This window comes from Phyllostomus hastatus, unplaced genomic scaffold, assembly GCF_019186645.2.
Source record: "Phyllostomus hastatus isolate PE091 unplaced genomic scaffold, TTU_PhHast_1.1 phas_contig_1, whole genome shotgun sequence".
Classification (NCBI taxonomy): Eukaryota; Metazoa; Chordata; class Mammalia; order Chiroptera; family Phyllostomidae; genus Phyllostomus; species Phyllostomus hastatus.
In genome coordinates this window covers 22,046,999-22,069,182 of record NW_025333498.1, presented here as the reverse complement: position 1 = coordinate 22,069,182, position 22,184 = coordinate 22,046,999, and the positions used below count along the sequence as shown (strand labels likewise).

The following is a 22,184-nucleotide window of genomic DNA, read 5'->3' as shown; positions in this document are numbered from 1 at the left end:
TTAAATATAATTTTATAATAGAAAATCTCAGAAGCTTTTAGTTAAGAATACATGACATTCAATATATTTTTTTATAACAGAAACTTTCAGAAGCTTTTAGATTAAAAAATGATATTCAATACATTTTTCATATCTTTCTGAGAAAACTAATATTTTATCAAATTAATTTTAAACTGAAACAGAGAAGACAGTTGTGGCAATAAAGTTCCTGATAGCACGCCACATGAAATCATGCAAACAAACTCCCCAAACAAGGAGTGTGTTGTGTAGTTAATATTTTTTTAATCTAAACAGAAGAGAACCTCTGAATGTTGTGAAATTACCTATTGAATATATAAAACTTTATTTAAGGAAATATAAAATGCTTACATAAAACTATAATATATACATACTGGGTAAAGAAAACATTTAGTTGTGAGATCATGAAACAATTTATTCCTGTATTATTATTATTATTATTATTGTGATCTTTTCCATATGAATAACTGTAAATCTCCTTTTGCCCTGCCCTGTGTAAATTCAATAAAAAAATTAAGTGACACTGAGGAAATAGGGGACAAGTAACTAAGATGTGCATTTTCCATTTATATTAATTTCAAAAACTGATAATAAGCAGCAATGAGCTATAATTAGAATGGTTTTAAGTTTTAATAAGAACACTTAAATGGTACAACTAACTCAACAGATGCTAAATTGAAGATAATAAAAATATCTTAGAACACTGCAGTAGGAAATAGGAAATAGTAATTTCTGTAAGCACTCAACTGCTTGCTCAATGGCCTAGGGTGCCCAAGACAGACACAGAAACAGCCTAAATACTCATCACTAAACAGTGACCTTCCGGTGCCTCAGTCTGATCATATCCTGATAGCACTCCAGCCGTGGTACCCTACAACTCTGGGTGCTATCTCCTGGTCTCCCTGCCCCACCGCATCCTGCCACTCTAAGTGCCAGGGGGCCCAGAAAGGGAACAAAGGCATGGTACAGGCTGAGGGAAAAGGAAAGCTCTTCTCCCCAGGGCCTAGGAAGCTGGCCCAAGTCTAACACCTTTCCACAAGCAGAAAAGTAACGAGTCAAGAAATCAAGGGAAGGGATGCCCACGCCCAGGCCACAGACAGAAGAAGGGCACTGAACAACTTCGCATCTCCTTCAGGCTCTCAGAGATAGAGAGGGACTGGGGGACTTCAGCTTTGCCTGTGGCTATGCTTCTTTTAGGACCTCCTGAGAATGAATCTGAATACTGAGAAAATCCTGAACTCTCAAAAAAAAAAAAAAAAAAGGCGTGAACGACATGTGAAATTGCAGGCAACTGTGGATGCTTCGGAGATCACCTCACACCCTGGAACAAGCAGCCGAACCCTGGCGGTGACGTGTGCCAAGAACAATCAGGGCCTGCAGTGGAAAGGCGGTTGGTGTGCTGGATTGTTCAAACAGCCTAAACTGTCTTAACAAACTGTCAGTGTACCACACAGTCACATAGTGCTTCCATACATATCAGCTGAGCTCCAACTTTTTAGCCTGAGAACCCCTTTCCAGTCTTAAAAGTATTAAGACTCCTAAGGAGCTTTTGTTTATACTGATTATATCTATCAAGCTCTTTTGTATTAGAAATTAAAATTGTTAAATTTTAAATTACATACTACCTTATTTGAAAATGACACTAACCTATCATATGATAATGTACAAAATTTTTATGAAAAAATACTTTACTTTCCAAAAAAAAAAGCAAATTAGTGAAAAAACTGCATTGTTTTCTATTTTTGTAAACCTCTTTAATGTCTGGCCTAAGATAGACGGATTCTTATGTTTGCTTCTGCATTCAATCTGTTGCGATATCACACATATCACATAGCCAATAACTGAGAAACTTCACTGCACATGTGTGAAAGACTGAGGGTGACAAAGGCAACAAATTTCTTAACATTAACACAAAAATTGCTTTGACCTCATGGGCTCCCTGAAAGGGTCTCACGGATCCCTATGGGGCCACAGGACCACACCCTGAGAAACACTGATATGAAATCTCACTTTATCCAACATGAGGTATACAGAGTAGGTATTACTTGTTTTGTTTGTTTGTTTTTTAACATATGTTCAAGGCCTTCAAGGTTGACAAATTTGATGAGTGGCAGAGTGAGAACCAAGAATTCCATACTGGAGCCCTGGCTGGCATAGCTCAGTGGATTGATTGAGTGTAGGCTGCGAACCAAAGCATCACAGGTTCGAATACCAGTCAGGACACATGCCTGGGTTGCAGGCCATGGCTCCCAGCAACTGCACATTGATGTTTCTCTCTCTCTTTCTCTTTCCCCCTCCCTTCCCTCTCTAAAAATAAATAAATAAAATCTTTAAAAAAAAAGAATTCTATATTGGAAATACCTAATACAAACAGAAATGCTCAATTCCTTTCATTTTTGAGAAAAAAAAATTCCCCAAGATTTTACATTACCATTAAAAGATCAGCAACCATCCATTTATCTAATAGCCTTGGTTTTGTGTGCCGTTGATCAGCAAAGGCTGAATTAGAACTAAAACTATCCAATAAGAAAAAAGGGTCACCAGGAAAGCAAGTATTTATAGTGCCTTAATAATGAAATGACAAAAGAACAAAAACGTGAAAAGGAATTTGGATTGATGCTAATTTATGCCATTGTTCCTTTCCTCTCTGTCCTTTCATCAGCCTTGTTTAAATGATTTTGTTCTACTAAGGCCATAAGTAAGAGAGGTATAAGGATAGTATTTAGAATATTTTAAGGCACTCCCTGACTCTTTAAATGTTAATGCCACAGAAGTAATATCCATCCTCCATAACCTCTTATCTACGTTGACTGTGGCTCAAGTTACAGAGGTTGCCCAGTCAAGTCCTGCTTTTATGACTCAGAACCTAAGACGCCCGCCTTTGAGAAGATCATGGTGATGGATTGTGAGTAGTAGACTTGTTGCATCAGGAGGAAATGCAGTTGGGAAAATGCCTAATTGGATCTAACTACTAAAGGTCATCCTTTTATAAAGAATTAATCTTTTCAGACTCATTATTAACACCTTTAATTGGAAGTACATTTACTTTATTTTAATTGCTATGGCACAGCGTGCCTTTGCCTTCAGGGAAGCTGAAAATGGGTATGATTTAAGGCCAGAAACTATAGTAAGTCTGTATAATAGAGGAAACATACAATAGAGGAAACATTAAAAACTTAAAAGTTAACAGGTTCAAAATTCAGGCCACCTTTGATAACTTTTATTAAAAATCCCTAAACCTTAAAACAAACATACAAAAAAACCAAACTCTTAAACTTGGGAAGGCACAGCCCTTATTTCTCACTGTATGTATGTACTGCATCACAAATGCAAATGCCTGATGGGCTCAGGCAAGGGATATTTTTTAAATAGGTGATACAATTACATGCTTTAAAAATAAAAAGGTACAGGAGGATACTGGGGAAAAACTAGCCCTCCAACTCCTGCCACTCAACTACCAGGTCGCCCTCAGAGGGATCAGAGGCTCTTTCTGCCTCCTTCCTGAGATCTGCTGTGCATAAATGAGCAAATGGATACATGTAGTTCCTTCTGTTCAATACGAACAGTAGTGTGCTATGTCCACTGTTCTGCACCTTGCCTTTTTTATAAAAACTCAGTAATATACCTCGAAATAATTTTTCCATATTGGTTCATAGTGTTCTCATTCCTTTTTTATAGCTATATAGTATGCCATTGTATGCCATATCCTTTTTAAAAGCCAGTTCCCATTCTACGAACAGATTGTTTCTAGTCTTTCACTAGTATAAACGTGTTTCAATAAATAACCTTGTTCTTATGTCATCTGCAAACATGAGTATAAAAATAAATTTCTAGAAGCAAACTGCTTGATCAAAAGGTCTATGCATTTGCAATCTGATAGATACTGTCAAATTTCCCTTCATTTTCGTTGTACCAATTTATGTTCTCACAAGCACCGCTGCAGGAACTTTAAATTAAAGCAGAAAATGTATTTTAAAAACCCCAGGGAGATGGGGGAACTCTGCTAGCTGAAAAGCTTATTAGCCATTGAAAAGGGTAACTACTACTCAGATTCAGGATTAGCTGGTTAGGCCAGGTAGGAATGTGGGCTCAGTTGTGTTAAATTTATGTCTGTCTGTCTGTCTGTCTGTCTGTCTATCTATCTATCTATCTCCAGGCAAAGTGGAAAGTTCAGAAATACAGATTATCAGTATTTGTTTTTCTTCTTGCTCTTTCAGTTCATCTGTAAGGGACACAGCGACCACTGAAACAAGGCAGCTGGCTAGCAGGGTGGTGACGAACACACAGGTGCACACATAACCCTTTCTGGTGGTTCAGGTGCAAAAGGCCCATGTAGTCAACAACCATGCTTTACAGGATGCAGTGCTTTTCTGCACCTCTTCATACACCCTGTCAGGAAAATCTGGCAGAGCCACTGCTCCTGGAGGGCTCCAAAGCCCAAATGCCAGCTGAGGACTGTCTGCACTCTTCAACTCCACACTGGCTGCCCATGCCAGCTAACACATGTGGGCACACACACCCTAAGAACCAGATACCATCAAAAGGCATAGAAGTCCCACGCCATGGATTGGCAAAGGGTATTATAAAGTGTTAACTGCCATTGGCACTGCATGCCCTCTATCACAGGGGTGTTCTGAAGTGAGGCTGAAAGTCAACTACTCTCTCGAGCTCAGGTGAGGGCTGCAGTTGGGGTAACATCACCCATCAAGCCTGTAAGGCAAGTACAGTGTTTTCCAGGGATTCAGAAGTGGCCCCTCCCTCCTGAGCAGCTAAGGATTTTCTTCGCCAACAGCCCTTTTCTTCCTTACTTTAACCTGAGATTCCAGGCCAGGGTGAAGCTACTGATGTCCAAGGAATTCCAGAGGGACTCCCACATACTCCTAGAATGTTCCCCCACTCTCGGGGCTGGATGGGGACCTTTCAAACAGACTGGGCCAGGAATCAGGACTACAGTTTTTAGTTCAGCTTTCATCTTTCCTACTCTTGGACTTTGGGAAAGTCCTTTCCCAAAGATTTAGGAAGAGATATGGGACTGCAGTTCTCACTGAGCTAGCCAGGCATTCCTCTCCACACCAGGAGGCCGCCAGGTGCAGAATGAGGAGATAACCCGAGCTGTGCAGGCAGAGATCTTATTCAAATTCCCTCGTTACTTCTGTGGCCCCTGTCATCTGTTTCCTCAGCTGTGAGATGGGAAACATAATAATTAACAGCACTTGCTATCTGCTGGTACACATTCAGTGCTTCACGTAAATAATTTCATTCCATGCTGGAAACCACCCTGGAAATAAAGATGACTGTGCTCCTCTATTATTTTACAGATGAGGCTTAGGAAGGGGAAAGAATGTACCAAACATGTTTCTCAACAGCAAATTTGAATTAAACCTAGAACTTGAGAAATGTTACCCACTCTCCTTGAAGTGCACAGCCCCTTCCCGAGCCACTGTCGGCCCTGCCCCAGTTAGGGGCTCCTAACTGGACTCTCCTCGTTCAAGTGCACCATCTGCAGCACAGCCAATCAGCTTGTTCCCCGGAAGTCTGATCATGTCACTCCTTTGCTGAAAGACTCCATTTTTCACCCTTATTCTTAAAACAAAATTCAAAATCCTTAGTGTAACCCTCCAGGACCTGCTCCTGCCTATCTGCCCACCCTCATCTCTCCTATACCTTCCCCCGTTCACCTGGCTGCCATTGCCCACCTGCCCCACTTTCCCAGACATAAACCTGCAAATAACATTTTGAATGGACCAGGGAAGTCAAAAGCCTGCCAGGAGTGGGTTCAGGAGACCGTGGTAGAAAAGGAATTGAAGTGGGGGCAAGTCTTAAGAAATTCGGCTGGAAGGGGATGAGGAGAATAGTTGTAATGAGGTAAAGGGAAGGCTTGTATAAGGTGGGACAGGAGAACACAGGTGTGCCAGTAAAACAAAGCTAGTAAAGAGGGAAACAGGACGATGAGGGAGGGAACAGAACATTGCATCTGGAGGACCCAGCTTCTCCCCCTGCTTGGAAATTTGCCTCTCTCACCCTCCCTCCACCAATCATGCTCAAGGACAGGGCTGTGTCTTTTCGGGGAGACCAAGAAAGAAGGATCGGGTGGCCAGACAAGGTAGGCCCCTTTCCTGTTTGTTCTCCTCGCCTCCAGTTCCGTGCTCAATTTTGCGCCAATGTAATCATGTGGTAATTACTTTAATGCCTGTCTCATCTACTGGACAGTTAAGTCCCAAAAGACAAAGACCCTCATCTTGCCTTGCTCACTGTTCCCCTCACCACCCAGCACAGTTGCCTAGGGAACGCACAGAGAGCATTTGTTGAATGAGTCAGTACATGAATAAATGAATGGAAGAGGAGTTTACAAGTCACGGCCTCTGTGACATGACCTTCCAGGTGTCCGCAGCTCGCTAGCTGCCCTTTCTCTGTGTGCCCCAGACACTCCCCTGTCTCTATCTCCTTGTGCCTTCAATGCTGATGTGCATCCTCCACCATCTTGTCTTCTCATTCTCTCCCTGGATGATTAATTCCAAACCCTGAGCTCAAATTCAGGTCCAAACCGACACCAGAACACTCGCCATACCCAAAATGGAATGCATCACTTATCCTTTCAAATGCACTTTTCTCCCTCTGCTCCCTGTAGTTGTAATAGCCAATTAACATGACCTGTGGGTTCTACCACCTTAAGATTTCTCAAATCATCAATTTCTCTAAAATTCCACCACTATTGACCAGGGACAGGTCACCATTCTGTCAAAGATGAGGAGATTTAATGAACAGAGGCTACTTTATCCACACTCACAGATGCTACCCATATATACCTAGGGAGGTTAAAGATAAACAGGAAAAGGAAAAGGGCCTTAACGGATTGAGAGACCTATTGTTTAGGGTAATTTTTGACAAATGACTGTTGTAGCCCAGGAAAAAAATTGTTGGACTTAATGAGACATGGAAAACGATGCCAATGTAATAGTCAGCTGAAGGATACTTATCACATAAGGCCAGAAACAAAACAAATCAGGAACAGAAGGAAGAAGCTTCTTGTGGCCAGGCCAATGGCTGCTTGATGGCAGTGTTTATGGTCACCTCTGGGCCTTCCCAGAGCCAGGCCTTGGAGTCAGCTGCCTGGACTGCCTCAAAACTGGAGACTCTCACCTGCTGGCTGGTCAGCTGAGCTCAACTGCAATTCAGCCACTCGGGAGCTGTGACATTCGGTGGGCCACGTCACCTCTCTAACCTTCAGCTTCTTCCGCGGGGAAAAGGGGAGATGGTGCTCCCCTCCCGAGTCAGGTGCGCTGTGTGAAAACACTCTGTGGACCCCCGTGCACTGCTGTTTGGTGTTAAAATGTCATATTTTGAAGGGCTCAGGAGTAGGGGGAAGTCATGGCTCTAGTCCTTAAAGAGCTTACAGTCTTCCCAGAGAATGACAGCTCCATATGTAAAACTACCAGGAAAACCCTGAGTTAAATAAGTGCTTGAAAGTAGTTGTCAAGAAAGAAATATTAGGCCAGTTCAGAGAAAAGAGCATTTCCCCCCCACTTTATTTTTTATTCATTTTTAATGATATTGTATGAATTATGTTATTACAGTTGTCCTGCTTTTTCCCCCTTTGCCTCCCCATACCCAGCATGCCCCACTCCCTCAGGCAACCCCCCACCATTGATTCATGTCCATGGGTCAATCATATAAGTTCTCTGGCTGCTCCATTTCCTATACTGTACTTTACATCCACAGGGCGATTCTGTAACTACCTATTTGTATTTCTTAATACAAATCTTCACCCATTCTCCCCTGCTACCTCCCCGCTCCCATCTAGCAAACTTCCAATAACTAACTTCTTTTCTCTTGCTCTCAAGAATCTCTCTCTATCTTTAATCTTTGGCCTTTTAATAATGATGTGTCTTGGAGTGGGCCTCTTTGCACCCATTGTAATTGGGACTTTCTGCAATTCCTGGGCTTGCATGTCTATTTCCTTCACCAAATTAGGGAAGTTTTCTTTCACTGTTTTTCAGATAGATTTCCAATTTCTTGCTCTTGCTCTTCTTCTGGCACGCTTATGATGTGATTGTCAGATATCTTAAAGTTGTCCCAGAAGCTGCCTATACTATCCTCATTTTTCTGGATTCTTTTTTCTTCTTATTGTTCTATATGGTTGTTTTTTGCTTCCTAATGTTCCAAATCATTGATTTGATTCTTGGCTTCATCCATTCTATTGTTGTTTCCCAGTAAATTGTTCTTTATTTCAACTAGTGTATCCTTCGTTTCTCACTGGGTCTTTTTTTATGCTCCTGAGGTCCTCCCTAAGTTCCTTGAGCATCCTTATAAGCAGTGTTTTGAACTCTGCATATGATAGACTGCTTATCTCCATTTCATTTAGCTCTTTCTCTGGAGTTTTGATCTGTTCTTACATTTGGGCCATGTTTCTTTGTCTCCTTGTTTTGACAGCCTCCCTGTATTTGTTTCTATGTATTCGGTAGAGTTGCTTTGATTCCATGTCTTGGTAGTGTGGCCTAATATATTAGGTGTCCTATAGGGTCCAGGCGCACAGCCTCCCCTATCACCCAAGCTGGGTACTCAAGGTGTGCCCTTTGTGTGGGCTGAGTACACCTTCCTCTTGTACTTGAGTCTTGGTTGTTGTTGGCAGATCAATGGGAGGGATTTATCCAGACCAGTCAGCTGTAAGGACCTGGCAGTGACAAATGACCACCGACCAGTGACCTCCATAAAGGATCAGCTGTGCAGGGGCAGGGTGGTGGTGCTCCAACCAGGTCTGTAGCAGTCCACTGGGTGTGGTAGCCCTGGGGTATCCTGGGTGGTGCAGGCCAAGAGCAGCCCCCACCTGTATTTTGCCCAGGGCACCCTGCCTGAGCTGTAAAGCAATCTGAGATGGCTGCTACTTGTGCTGGGCTTGGAGATTCCCAGGTGAAGCCAGGCTGTGACTCTAATCTGGCTGTTGCTAGGGCTCACTGAAACCAGTTATTGCTTGTTTCCATAGCAAACAATAGGATTTAGGAGGCGAGACCAGCCCTTCATATGGAAAAGCAGCTTGGGTAGGCCAGTAAATTAGGTGGGGTAGAGCTTCTTGGATCTCCAAGGTGGGTCACACAGTGTTAGCCAGGTTGTTCGAGTCTCAGATATGGCACCAGCCTGCTGGCTCTGTGGGGGGAGGGCTCAGCAAAGGGACAATGGCCTCTGCTCACCCCAGTGCTAGACACTTCAGTCTCTCTCAGTATACAACTGGTGCCTTTCAAGCTGCCACCCAGTGCTGGAGCTCAGAGGGAGTGAGTCTGAGTAGGTGAGTCTGTGTGTGGGTTCCCCCAGAGGAACTGCTTACGGCTCCAGCAACCTCCTTCACTGACTCAATCCCCACTGGTTTTTGTAGCCAAAAGTTGTTCCCCCCTTACTTTATTCATTCTTCACATTCCTGTCAAATTCATCTTCTCTGAGGTAAAGGTCCAATCATGGAATCTTATCATTCACAACTGGAAGGGGCTCTAGAGGTCACCTAACCCATTTCCCACGTCCCAGAGGTAAAGAACTGAAGCCAAAAAGATTAAGTGGCTTGTTTAAGATTACATGGCTGTTAATTTACACCACATTTCATAAATTCTAACTGATTACCTACTAGGTGTTCCACCTATCCTAGGTGCCATTAATGGCAGAAATAGCACCCAAACATGAGACAAACACTGCTAGGTGACAGCTTTTAATTCTCAACTGGTGGTTCCCGAAGTGCAGGCAGGGTGAGCAGAGGTGCAACCTCTAAAAAAGGAACTTCCCTCAATGACACCTCTGCCCCTGGTTAAGAAGTGCTGCATGCAGTGAGAGACGTTACAGATGAGAGTGAGTTTCATGTATAATTGATGTGGTGGCAGAAATAAAGGGGAGAGCTACTGCTGTGCCCATCACAACTGTGCTCCAAACCTGGCCCGAAATGGAAACTCTCCTAGAAGTACACACCTCCACCTGCCACAAGCCATATGCTCCGAGTGTGTGAGTAACTCAGTCATGTACCTCCCCCTCCCCACAACCCCTGGCCTAGCATTTGACTTGCCTCAAAAGAGCCTTTTGGAGCAGTGAGTCTCCTAAAAAGTGAAAATGAAAATTCCTTTCAGCATTGCCATTCCAGACACCCAGAAATATGCCTAAGACCTAGAAATTGTTTTAAGTTGGTGGCACCCAGAATTCTAGTCTACACCAAGCCATGCAGCAACACACAGCCCCTGATCAATGTCACATAGATCAGGAAATGTCCCTATTCTTTTTAACAACAGCAACAAAGGCTAATATACATATGTACACACATATACACACATGCAAGAGTTTCTTTAAATAAGGTATCTGGACATATCTTAAAGAACTTGACCTTACACACTTGGTTGTCTGCAGGGTTTTCTGCAACTGAAACCTCAGGCTAAGGACTTGGATGCATCGCCTTGGCTATCAGGCAACCTGGGGGACCCTTAGACTCGTAACTGGCAGGGAGCAGCCTGGCTGCACATGATTTCTCACAGCTGACACCTAAATCAGGTGCATGCGCAGAGCCCACCCAGAGAAACTGACACTCTGTAAAATGTTGACACCCATGAATAAATCACTCGCAAAAACATTACCATAAATAACTGTCTTTACTGTCTACAAAAGATAGTTTTCACCAAACTAAGTTAAATATTCCTTCCTTTAACAGAAACCTCTTGAAAACCTCCATGCCTGCCAGGAGGAACACAGGGCTGTTTCCTCTCCATCACTCTCCCACCCTCCAGCCTAAACAAACATGCTTGTCTTCTGTTCCAGTACATGGCTTTGGAAAATCATGAAAAACATCTCGACATACAAAAAGGTGGAAACTGTAATAAAACAAATACACATGACCTACCATCCAGAACTTTGGAAATGGTAACATTTTGTCATATTTACTTCAGAACTTAGTACATACATTTTTAATATCATTTTTCTTACAATACAAAATTGACTGCGTTTCATCCCAGCTGTGGCAAATCACGAGTGAACAGATGACTGTGTGAGGGCTCCGCTTCCCGTCAAGATTACAGAACTATATTTTTGTGGGTAGCAGTCCTTTTCGGCACTTAGAATGTCCTGTGAATATATTTATTGAGCTGATTTCCTACCTATAGGGTGGAAGGGAAATGGAATGGCCACATAAAAACTACAATCATCTGTTCAGCTGGCAGAAGCAGAAACATTACAGTCTAGTCAAAGTTCACATTTTTTAGTAACAGGAAAATTGTTAAGTACACATTACTTAAGGGACCATGTGTATGTCTCTTGATAGAAACCTGCTGACATAAGTACAGAAGCCTTTAGTAGCATCACTTGTGCTTTGGAAGTGTGGCATGTGTTAGGGCTTATTGCAGAAGACCAGGCTTGAGGTTTCCATGATGGATACCTCTCTTCAGTGTATCACACTCCCAAGTCACCGTGCCAAGTCCATCACACTGAAAATGTAAAGGCATCTCTAAGCCATCGATGCAATAAATGTCTGTTTGGGCTCTGGACATCATGTCATGGTTGGTATATTTACATAGGTCAATAATGCATATGGGGAGCTGGTTGGCAAGGCACCTATTTGCAGATTCTAGGATGAGTAAATTTTTGAGATAATGGAAGTTTACTTCATTGGCAACAATTTATTTTAATTCTTACAAAAAGGACAGTAAAGAGTTTCAAAATTAAACCAAATAAACAAGCGAACATTTGACTATTACAAACAACACAAATTAAAGAAAATGGTAAAAGAGATACTATGCATACTGGAGATGCCAGTCACTCCCACTGAGCACTGAATTCAGCTTTGTTTGCAGGTCAGGGGAAAAAAAGGGTGGGGGATATTTCATGATACAGTTCTTACTTTATCAAAAAAGAAACGTGCAAGGCAAAAATTTTTCCCCCTTGGCATTAATACCAAGGAGAAACTTTTTACAGAAGCCACTTTGTAAGAGACACTGAGTAATGTCTTCAACTCTGTGTTGCAGAAGACAGAAACTTTTTCATATAAATGTCTTCAACTCTGCGGTGCAAAAGATGAGAATTTTTTTCTCCCGTGTCCTGAAGGCACAATATTAAATCTTACCTGACTGATGGCATTTCTGCTGGGAGCGGAAATAATATGGCTGAGGTACATTGTTTCTTGATGATTTACCTCAATAAAGGGAGTTTCAAGAACCTGGAGAAATGAACGGCCTATGCAGACTGCTTCCGGATGCCCCCAAATTACCTTTGCTAAATTCTGCAAGGGACGATTTCATGACTGAACTCTGACAAGTATTCGAAGGTGTCTGACAGTTTGTGTGTTGATTAAACACAGATCTCTCCCCTTACCTAAAACCTGAGATATGCAGGGGCAACATTCTGCTGTGAACGTGCAGGAGACAGCCTTATGTCTGTCTCACTTAAGGCTCACTGCTGCGTTGTCTGACTGCTGGCAGAGGCGGACTGCGGGGTGTATGAACTTCAAAAGGAAGCTCTGTGTCTGGCCAAAAACAGGGACATGTGCTCAGCTGAACACCAAACTTCGTTGCTTCAGAACAGAGAAAGGATCACATCTTGCTTAAGAGTTTTAAAGAATGTGTGTTACTAATCAAGAGAGTTAACCATATAAAAAAAAACTTTACTATAAGCTTCAATACTATAAAATGAGCAGACAATAATAAAATTCTTTATACTTTAGCTGGGTGATCACAAAAGCAGCAAAAACCATGATTTACTTTAACTGTCCTATTCTTGTAAATTTCCTATTAATTTATACATATTGTTACATTCAGGGGAAGCTATATTGAAAAATTAGCCAACTTAAAGGGAACATGATCACTTTCAACTAGGTTTAAAATACCCACCCAACAAAGGAGAAAAGTATAAAGGAATAATGAATAATGTGCCCTCTAGGTTAGAAATGTAAGCAGAATCCTTCCTGACTTTTCCACAGGTGATGTCTTAAGACAATCAAATTTAATGATAAATGAGAATGAGCAAGTATTTTCCCTTTTGATCCACTTCACAGACATGGCCTGTAAGTAAATGTACGCACAGTCTAGTGGGGATGACACTTTGACAAAGGCATCGTTACTCCTCAAGATGGATTTCTCTAAACTTGCTCCCCAGAATAATCTTGTTACTAGGCATTTGATAGGTTGTTGATGGTCATCGGAAAGAAACGTATCTTTGGAGCACACCAGGCCACAGTTGTCAGGGGCTTTTTATTCTGAATAATGTAAAAGCAATAAAAAAAAATCCCAAAACTTTCTCAAGGCAAACAAAGCAACAAACAAAAAGCATCCACAAGCTTCAAGTTATGTGACTTCCCAAGAGTCACGGTCACTGACACCCCAGGTGCCTGAGGGCAGGGCGTGAGAACCTTTCCGGTGGTTAACACACCCCAGGAAGGCAAAGGGTGTAAAGGAGTTCGTTGTTAGGATGACTTAAAGTGAAAGTTAATGTCTGAAAATGTTTCCAGTATTTTTACAAGATGGATTTTCTTTTTAAATCTGAAGACTGCCACAAATGAGAGAAAAGAAGTCCCAAGTTCAGTCTTATCCGCAACTCTTAGACGCCCTTTCGAAAGCCCCACTGGGGCCTCGATGCCCACTCTTCTTACCACTGTCAAGTGGCCCCGGAAATGCAACCACCCTGTGATGCCTCCTCCTTCTCATCTGACCCTGGCAAGTCTTTAAAAGACAACCTTCACACCATTAGCAAACACGAAATCTGTTCTTGGTCTTTGGAGCACTAATTTTCAGCATTCATTACTAGAGTGTCTCAGGTTAAAAAAAAAAAAATTCCCCTTTCTACAGACCCAGGTAAAGGAAATAAAATGGCATTCATCACTTAGCATAGAAGTCAAACCATCCTAGTCAGAAAATTCCAAGTACCTGTCAGTCACCCAAACTGGAAGGACCCCTGGCTTAATCAGGAAACTAATTCTGCAACGGTGCACCCCACCTGCACCACGAATGGCGCACTGAGGACAAGACTCAAACGCAGACTCATGTAACACACGATCTCACTGAAAATGCTCAAAAACGACTCTTTGCCTGTGTTCACATACCCGCTGTATGGCTGCCAAATAATGAAAGGCCAATGTTCATGTGTGGGCCATGGAACCCCTATTTTAGAGCCATACTCACATTTTGGTGATTTTCGAAAAACAAGCTTGAGAAGGTTGGATGAGCAACTCCCACGTATGTGACTACGCCACACAGCAAAATTTTGTCCAGACTGTGGGGGTCGTGCATGTTTCTTACCTAAGAATCACTAATAAAAGAGATATGCCCTGAAATTTCCTTAATGATGTGTTTTTTTTCCAGTAACTGACCTTTAAAACCCTGTCTGTTGATCTCTGACAAGTTTTAAGACTAATTGGCTTTTTAAATCTCTTGGTAAGTAAAAATTAAATAAAGTAGATCAGGCTAGATAAAAAAGAGTTAACACTCTACAGTAATACTTATACAGTACACCCTGCAAACTGCTTTCTATTTGCTTCTTTACTGTAAATTGATAGATGTGCTTTTCACAAAGGAAGTACAAAAAGCAGTGCTGCTAGGCTCAGGAGGGGAAGGGTTCACAGGGAAAGTCAAGGGGGCTCCAAAATGACTAATGTGATAGCAGAGCCTTTCTCTATTGATTTGAAGCAAAATGACAAACAGTGAGTATTGGTCAAGTTTAAGAACATCCGTTGATAAAAAAACAATTATGCATGCTACTGACCATACATAAGAAAGACAAAGGAATGGTAAAGGTGAACAATTACAGGCATTCTAAGTAAACATACCAAATTCAAAAGAGGGGCCATGGAAGCTATGGCGCTATGTTATGTCTCTCCCCAAGAGAGCCTAGTATAGGGCTGAGCACATAAGGAAGCTGAACATTCAAGAAACTGAATTGGATCAAGCAGTACATTATTCCTCCTTACCTGTTGCATGACATTATATTAAATGCAAGCACATTTGACAGAGCTCCTGGGTATGGAGCTAACCAACCTTATATAAACAACTCAATAACAAAAAAAAAGTTTTTGAGAGGAGGGCATTCAGGTTGCTGCACGGTTGAGAGCTATGATGGATAAATGTCACATTAATGATGAATGTGGGAGAGGTAAACGGTCTGTTACACTGACGAGATTTCTGGCCAGAAAGCTACTCCCCGTGAGCAGGGAGCCAGCAGTCAGCATCCAGGGTGGTGGGCGCAACCTGAACAAGGCTCACTCGTCATGACTTATGGACCAGTCTGCCTGACTCCACGGCTCTGGGAGGCTGAGAAGGTTTCACATCTACAGTCAGAAAATGCTACAGCTATACCGCCTGCACACTGAGCTCCAGGCTGTTCTAGTATCTATAATACACTTCTTTTGATTTAAGTATAGAACCCAAAAGGGCACATCTCCTGATAACAGGCTTCTTTTCCACCTCATCTCCTCCCCTAACCCCTACCTCTAAGCTTTCAGTTGGTTTTATGGGGAATCAAAGGAGAAAAAAACACCCTTTGTTATTAGGTCTACTGGCCTGTCACAGCTTGGTTTCTGAAGAAAACATTCATGAATTTAAATAGTGACTGTAACACTGACTAACCCCAAGACCCTCTGGCAATTCACATAACTTTCCAAGTCTTAGTCTCTGCATCTGTAACATAAGGTAGTCACGGTAACGACTTCATAGGTAGCTAAGAGGGTTAGGTATGAGAAGGCATAAGTAGCGACAGACAGCAAGCACTCAGCCAGTACTGGTTAAATAACATCACCACCACCAAGAATAAATACAATCTTTAACCACCAAGTTCTCCAAGGGTTATCATGGTTTACCAGCAGGGTTCAGATCTCAGACCCTGCCCTGAGATCTGTTCTTTCTCATCCTTTCACCTAACCTGAGCAGGCATGTAGCTAACCGCAAACACCAATGTAAGATTTCAGGGGGTACAGGTCTCCGTATCTCCTTAAGCATCCCAATAATCACTGAATAAATAAAATAACGGCTGATCATTTGGCGTTGAAGAATGGCACTTTCCAGCTGAGAGTGTGGAGAAAACAGACTGGTAACTGGGGCTGCTTTGGGATCCTTGGTGATTCTCAGAGGGTGTGGTGGCCCCATGAGGAACAGAGGATTCTCCTGGTAGTCTATCCCACACCTCTTTTTCTCATGAATGATTTAAACTCTCTGCTTTATGTGAAAGTAGAAAAGTACAGCAGTTAAGATGGAAATGTGCCGAAGGTACACAAACCTATCTGTCAGAGTGGGGGAATTCCCTAAGAAGAGAGACACAAGAAAAGCATCCACCTTCTCGGTGGTTCAGCCAGCATTTCTGGCAACTTTCTTCCTCTGTAGCAGAAGACAGGGCAGTGCACACATCATCACACACCCTCCCCCGTCCAGGGCCTCTCTGGACTCAGGAAGGCCTGAAGGAGCAGTGCTCCAAGCTCAGAGGGCTATTTAACCGTACCTCCCATCATCACTGCTGTTACGGACCTGTCATTCAGAAATGCCCTCAGCTATCCGAGACAGCACAGAGCGTTATGAGGATGACATTTCCACGTTTTGTATTCTGAACATTAAAAACCCGTTTGGCTCACCAAATGAGCAGCGGGTGCCACGCTAATTATATAACTTTTTAGAACACTAAAATAGTATCTCCCACTGGGCCAACTGGGAGGGGAAAAAAAAAGCCACAATACTCATTTTTATCTGTGCCTCAGCATACTGACCTCCTCCAGCCTGTTGATGTGGCCATTAATAAAACATTTTAAAGTGATCTGAAAAGGCTTTTTATAAACTAGGGCCGGGATCTGGCTGCCAAACAGCTGTGTGCTTGGAAGACTTGGAATTGGTATCGTGGTTGACTGCTGATGATACAAGCTTGTTCTGGGAACCTCCTGTATCCAGAATGCTGTTTACACTTTTGATTGGTTTCCAATGAAAGAGAAATTTCCACTCTTGAGGAGCTATAAAAGCTAGAAGTAAGGATGCCTGTGATGATGACCCTGCTTTGCATGGGACACATTAAGACCTGCTTTAATTTCACTGTAGTGCCTGATGTAGGACTACCCACATGCTTTCTTATAAGCTCCTTTCGATTTTAGAGTAATTCAAAATAAAAATATTATTATTATAATTCTAAAATATCCTAATAAGTAGTTCTTAAAAGAAAATAAGAGAAGAGCTTGATATTTTATTTTGCCTTCTCTTTCTTCTGACAAAAATAAGTAAAAAATATGCATTAAATATAATTTTTTAAACTTCAAACAAAATACATAATATATCCTTGATGTGATTAGATGTGATCAAACCTGGGAACTAAGATAGACATTACACGGATGGTGAGTTAAAAATGAGGTGAGCAGAGGAACTCATTCAGTTTAGATACACATAGGACACACCTAGGCAACGTGCAAGGCTTGGGAAGAGAGGACACAGAGGTGAAATTACCCAACAACTGTGCTCAATGAGGTTATGACCAATCACAGAATTCAGAACTGGAAAGAAACTCTACAGCTGAACAAGTGAGGTGCATTAAAAGTGTTTGGGCCCTGACTGGTGTGGCTCAGTTGGTTGGGCGTCATCCCACAAAGCCAAATATCACCGGTTCGATTCCCAGTCAGGGCACATGCCTGGGTTGTGGGCCAGGTCCCCAGCTGAGGGCGTGTATGAGAGGCAACTGATTGATATTTCCTTGATACATCGATGTTTCTCTCCATCTCTCTAAAAATAAATACAATCTTTAAAAAAAAAGTGCTTGGTGTGCTGTCCGCTAGAATTCTCATCTCAGATACTGGGGCTGTGAGCTTCTTTCTTTACTTTTCAAATGTCTGCCCTGCTATTCCCCATCCCATCATCCTCTCCGCAAACACACATATTTAAAGACCTGGGAACTGCTTATACGCTGAAGGAAGCGATCTAACAGAACCAAGGTCATTCCTAGACTCCACATTTCCTCAAACAAGCTCACAAGTACACGCCTAGCATAAAGAAAATTCAAGCCTATCAAACTAGGGAAAAAGTGACTGAGGAATTTCAGGGTCACTTTGCAGGTTTTTTATGTCAAGACTGATGAGAATAGGTTTACCAAGGAACAATGCATCACTCAGAATATGTTCTGTGGGTTTAGTCCAAGTTCACGTGGCTACTCTGCCAATATCAAAACTGCAGTGCTGAGTGGCTGCACAGGGAAAGGACTTGCTGCCTTAGTTGAAAGATGATAAGGTTGGTGAAGGCGGCTCACGGAATGGGCTCCCTGCCCATATCTGGGCTAGTCATTTTTAATCATTAGAAGGTTATACTACAGAACCCCACCACACTCAGAAACATATCAGCATGTGCTTTTAGGGGAAAACACGTGCCATATTATTGATTCTTCCTGTCGTCAGGAAAGCCTAATGATGCTGGCCCTAGAGTAGAGAAAACGGTATTGACCCCACAGCTCTGCTAAACTCTCTAAATACTGGCTTTACTCTCCTCAGTGTAACAAAAATGTTTACTCAAATAATTATACAACAGGCTCAGGAGCTGAGATCTTAAGAGAAGAACTTGAGGTATTTCCAGACTTATCTGGGTCTCTCTGGCTGGTTGAGCTTTCAGAAGAGTAGTATCCATTGGACACTCTTAAGTCAAGTGTTTCCCTCAGCTGCTTTGCCTCTGCTTTCTATAAGCTAGTGAGGACACCTGGCAACAGCATTCCTACTGGCCACTGATTGAGCCAGGTGAGGGCAAGAGCATTAGCAAAGTTTTTTTAGGGAAAAGCCAGGGAAGGAAAAGAAGCAAAGAGGCAGCTATGAAGAGGCTTCTCCTCTGTATCTCATTATTAAAGGGATGGTTTGAGAGCACTCAAAAGAAAAAATAATGATCACTGGACTCCAGCAGGTAATTGCTAAGAACAGTAAGTTTGGCATAACCTAATTTCTTTCTTCATTATTACAATAAACTTTCAATTCCAACCAAAAGCCTTAGGTGTGCTTTGTTAAGACCAATGCACATTTTGGGACAAGGTGTGAATTCTTTTAGAGTAATAATAGAAATATCAATTTCTACTTGCAGGGAAAAATTATTTTACCTTATGATGATCAAAGGATCTTTTCATGTCCTCCCCGATTCTGTCCACATGGGATTTTGAGATTTGGCTCAGCAGAAAGGCAAACTAAAAAAATCTAATCACTACTTTTTCATCTAACAAATTAAATGAACAAAGATTACAGAATGGTGTCGTAGGAAATGTGAAATGCTCACAGGGACACGGTCTAGCAGACCTTCCTTCACTGCTATGGAGAGCATAAATTGGTAACTACCTCCGGAGAAGGTTGGTTGGCAATATGTTTCCAGAATTTTAAGAGTTTTACCCCTTGATGTGCCAATTCTACATCTATGAAATAAATTAAACATCTGAGTGTTCTGAATAAGACCAATCTTTAGAGCATTTCTTTTATAGCAAAAATTGGAAACCAAATTTAATCTCCAATGATAGAACAATAGTTAAATTGCAGTGGAATAACCACAGGATGCAATATTACATAGTTATTAAAATGTTATTTATAAAGGATTTTTAATGACATGAGAAAGTATAATAATGTAATAATAAGTGTAAAAAGCAGGGTGCAAAACTGCCTATGTAATATAATTGGAACAATAAAAAATGTAGAGTAAAAGAAACACAAGAAAATATACCAAAATGTTAATCATGCTTATCCCTGAATGGTGGTTTGACGGGTAATTTTCTTTTTTTATAACTGTCTGCACTTTTCAAATTTCCTCTAATAAACACCCATTACTTTTATAATGCAGGAGAATAAAAAGTTCCTTTAAAAATATTCAGTAAGATTTGAGAGATGCTGTGCTATGATTCATCATCATTTTTGAGGAAGACTTAAAAAGAAAAGGCAAATAACTGAGTGAAAATGTAAAAACTAAAGGCAACACAGTAAGTGTGTTTTGGCCACCCATGGTGGGTGGACAGTAAAACAGGGACTCCTTGGGTGGGGTTTAGATGATAATCTGAAACATTCGGAGAAATGTAACCTGGCGTTAGCTGGGCTCATTATAAAGCCTTGTTTGTGGTATCATTACAAATGCACACACGAGCATGGAGGAAGCCAACACATTAACAGGTGTACTGCTTAGGTGGGAGACTGCATTTAGTCTTTCATTTTTGTTGTTGTTGTTCAACTACAGGACCTCCATTTTCCTGCCACCACTTCCCCCCCCCGCCCTACCCCTCCCCCCCACCCTCAATCCTTCCCCTCCAACAAGGAGTATGCATTTATTCTTTTGAAATACCTCACCTCCTGCAAAAATAACTCATTTTTATTATGGTGAACTTATTTCAAATGTTTAGCTCATTGAACAAATGAGGCTAGAACAACTAAATATCTATAAGAAAAAAATGTGAACATTGACATTTACTTTACTCCATACACAAACATTAACTTAAAGTATCCACAGACCTAAATGTCAAAGGTACAATGATAAAACTTTTGGAAGAAAATACAAGAAAAAATAGGAGGAAAAAGGATTATTTTTGCAACTTTAAGGTAGGTAAAAATTTCTTAAATAGTATACAAATAGTACAGACCATAAAAATGAAGTTAAACTTTTTATCAAGATTTAAAACTTTTGTTTTTTCAAATGAGACGATTAATTAAGAAACTAAAATGAAAGCCATAGTATGAAAAAAAATTCACAATACATATATCTCACAAAGGACCTATACTCAGAATATATAAAGAATTTCTACAACTCAGTAATAAGAAGTCAAAGTTCAATAACTATTGAGTCAAGATTTGAACAGCTACTAATCACATGAGAAAACTCTCAGTGTCTCTAATCAGAGAAATGAAAATCAAAACCACAATGAAATACTACTACACACCCGTTACAATGGGTAAAATTAAAACCAGTAACCAGCACCAGCAGGGATGTGGCAGAACCAGAACTCTCATACACTGTGGGTAGGAATACACGATGGAAAATCTACTTTTGAAACTGTTAGTTGTCATTTTTTTTCCAAGTTAAACACAGTGAATGTAGCCAGGGGTTTGTCAATTTTATTAATCTTTTCAAAGAACTCTTTGTTGTATTAATTTTTCATATAGTCTTTTTGTTCTTTATTTCATTCCACTCTGCTGTAATTTTTATTATTTGCTTCTTCTGGTGACTTAGGGCTGCTTTTGTTCTTATTTCTAGTTCTTTAATACTTCAGGTTGATTACTTCAGGTTTTTGTTTCTTAAGATAGGCTTGTAATGATATAAACTTTTCTCTTACTACTGCTTTTGCTGATTCCCAAAAGTTTTGATATGTCAAAAGAAACCACCAACAAAACAAAAAGGTGACCAACAAAATAGAAGATATTACAAACAGCTCCAACAAGGGATTAATACCCAAAATACATAAAGAACTCACACAACTTAACACCAAACAAACAATCCAATTAAAAAATAGGCAGAGGACCTGAACAGATAATTCTCCCAAGAAGAAATACAAATGGACAACAGATATATGTAAAGATGCTCAACTTCACTAGCTACTAGGGAAATGCAAATTGAAAGTAGAATGTGATAATACCACCTCACTCCTGTTAGCACGTTTATTATCAACAAAACAAGCCATAACAAGTGTTGGAGAGGTTGTAGAGAAAAACAAACCCTCATGCACTGCTGGTGGGAACGTAAACTGGTGCAACCACCAGGGAAAACAGTATGGAATTCCTCAGAAAATTAAGAATAGAGTTACCACATTACCCAGCACTCCTTCTTCTGGGTATCTACCTGAAAAACTTGAAAACATTTACTCACAAAGATATATGCACCCCTATGTTCACTGCAGCATTATTCCCAGTGGCCAAGACTTGGAAGCAATCTAAGTGTCCTTCAACAGAGGGTTGGATAAAGATGTGGTACACTTACACAATGGAATACTACTTGGCCACAAAAAGATGAAATACTGCTATTTTCAACAACACGGAAGGACCCTGAAAATATTGTAGTAAGCGAAATACATCAGTCAGAAAAAGCTAAGAACTGTGAGATTTCACTCATATGTGGGGTATAAAACAAACTCATCCACAGACAACAGTATGGCGGTTACCAGAAGGAAGGAGGTGGGGTTGTAAAGGATAAGGGGGGCCAAATATACGGTGGCAGAATGACGGTTTGACTTTGGTGGTGGGCACACAATGCAATATACAGATGATG

The 22,184-nt window shown here is 41.2% G+C and overlaps 1 protein-coding gene across 1 annotated transcript in view; it reads right to left on the bottom strand.

The window, feature by feature from the left end:
- The window catches only part of STK39 (serine/threonine kinase 39), a 277,365-nt gene that overhangs the window by 60,317 nt on the left and 194,864 nt on the right, over nt 1–22,184 (bottom strand). The gene's annotated exons all lie outside the window — the stretch shown is intronic.